We start from the raw sequence: 2,397 nt of genomic DNA, 5'->3' as shown, positions 1-2,397 counted from the left end.
ACACACACACACTCTCTCTCTCACACACACACTCACAGTCACTCTCACACACACACACACACACACACACACACCATGGACTGATCCATGACCTTTAAAGTTCTTGATGTGATTCGTTTCCGTTTGATTGACGTTAAAACACGAATGAATCTCAAATAATTTATAAAGTCTGTAAAGTGTGAAGGTTAATCAGAAAACACGTGTGTGTCAGACGTGAGTCCGTTTGGTCCGACCGGACGCCACGAGTGTTTAGACAGACACTAAACATCCCACGTGTGACGCCGCAGTCCAGTGAACAGCTTCTGAACACATATTAAAAAAATACATGAAACACAAATCCATCCCGCCCTTCAACATCATGTGACCCACGTTAATCGAGTCTGACATCCTAGAATGTGCGTCTCAGGAAAGAGTGATGGATTGTAGTGACCTGTGCTGTAAGGACACCTCTGTGAAGGTCAAAGTGCGTGAGAAGATCCAGACGCTCAGGTGATGGACTGATCCAGATCTGAGCGATCGACGGCTGCTGACGAGCCTGTGAGCCACACACACCTTCAGTTCCTAAAAGTCCAATAAAATACATAAATATAACGCACACACACACTCACACTCACACTCACACTCACACTCACACACACACACACACACACACACACACACACACACACACTCTCTCTCTCACACACACACACACACACTCAGTCATACTCACACACACTCACACACTCTCTCACACACACACACAAACTCACTCTCTCTCACTCACACACACACACACACACTCAGTCATACACACACACTCACAGTCACACTCACACCATGGACTGATCCGTGACCTTTAAAGTTCTTGATGTGATTAGTTTCCGTTTGATTGACATTAAAACACGAATGAATCTCAAATAATTTATAAAGTCTGTAAAGTGTGAAGGTTAATCAGAAAACACTTCAGTCCGTTTGGTCCGACCGGACGCCACGAGTGTTTAGACGGACACTAAACGTCCCACGTGTGACGCCGCAGTCCAGTGAACAGCTTCTGAACACATATTAAAAAAATACATGAAACACAAATCCATCCCGCCCTTCAACATCATGTGACCCATGTTAATCGAGTCTGACATCCTAGAATGTGCGTCTCAGGAAAGAGTGATGGATTGTAGTGACCTGTGCTGTAAGGACACCTCTGTGAAGGTCAAAGTGCGTGAGAAGATCCAGACGCTCAGGTGATGGACTGATCCAGATCTGAGCGATCGACGGCTGCTGACGAGCCTGTGAGCCACACACACCTTCAGTTCCTAAAAGTCCAATAAAATACATAAATATAACGTAAATAAAATACATATTTTATATATGGGTCAAGTGAATCAAAAGAAATGTACAAAAGTGATTATATGTTCATAGAAAGCACATTAAATGCGGGTAAAGTGTCTACTTTTAAAGTTTCAAATAAGTTTTTGGAGAATAAAATGTCAAAATTTGGTTGAAATAATGTTACATTGTCATTCAGTGTAACACAATATTTATGTAAAAATTCAAACAACATGCTTATTCTGACGTGTACATATTAAAATATATAAAAGAATAAGAGAGCATATTAAATTTGATTGCGTTTTAAATGAGTAAAAAATTCTTACTGACAAATGGGTCAAACCTAGGATAGTGGCACATTTTAAAAATCTTAAATTACAACTAATTTGTATGTGGGGTGAAAGTAATTAGTCTTTTAATATGTCATAAGCCCGACCAATGTATCGTTTTGCCGATATTATCGGCCGATATGAGCCTGTCGCCGATATATCGGTATTAGCGAATATGCCGCTGATATGCCGCCGATATGAAATTTTTTTTACAGAACATATAATGCAGATAAAATGCTTGAAATGGTGTAATTACTTAGTTAGCTCCATTGCTACTGGCGACCTGGATGAAACGCTTTAAAGCTTAAGTCTATGGAAAACCATTGAAACTTTGAACTGCCATATCTCTGTAACGGTGCGGCGAATCTCCACCAAATTCAGGGGATCCCTTCAGCTCGAGGAACCCTCTCGAACGCGAATCGAGTGTACGTCTAGAGGCCCGCTTTCGATTGAGACCACCCCGGCGTCGATACCCCCCGGGGTTCGGGAGTTACGGGTGGTTAAATTTGCGGTCCGGCGCCGAACAATCAAGCGATCCCGGGGGGCTACCGACGTGGGGGTGGTCTCAATCGAAAGCGGGCCTCTAGACGTACACTCGATTCGCGTTCGAGAGGGTTCCTCGAGCTGAAGGGATCCCCTGAATTTGGTGGAGATCCACCGGCGCGTTTGCGAGGTAGTGACACCAGTCAACACTTTTCCTTCAGTAGGAGGTCTCTTGTTCAGGCCGTAAGTGCACTGCGAAGTGGACTTCACATGAAATTCC

General features: G+C 43.5%; 1 long non-coding RNA gene across 1 annotated transcript in view; it reads right to left on the bottom strand.

Annotated features, from left to right (window-relative positions):
* LOC107568466 (uncharacterized) overlaps positions 1-560 on the bottom strand; it is a 10,207-nt gene extending 9,647 nt beyond the window's left edge. Inside the window, exon 1 of the long non-coding RNA XR_001606759.1 lies at positions 29-560. This is a non-coding gene — a long non-coding RNA (uncharacterized lncRNA). The remainder of the gene's footprint in view (positions 1-28) is intronic.
* Positions 561-2,397: the final 1,837 nt, after the last annotated feature.

Source organism: Sinocyclocheilus grahami, unplaced genomic scaffold (assembly GCF_001515645.1).
Source record: "Sinocyclocheilus grahami isolate Dianchi unplaced genomic scaffold, SAMN03320097.WGS_v1.1 scaffold1247.1, whole genome shotgun sequence".
In the NCBI taxonomy this organism is placed as follows: domain Eukaryota; kingdom Metazoa; phylum Chordata; class Actinopteri; order Cypriniformes; family Cyprinidae; genus Sinocyclocheilus; species Sinocyclocheilus grahami.
The sequence above is the reverse complement of the archived record's forward strand: the minus strand, read 5'-3'. Positions and strand labels throughout refer to the sequence as shown.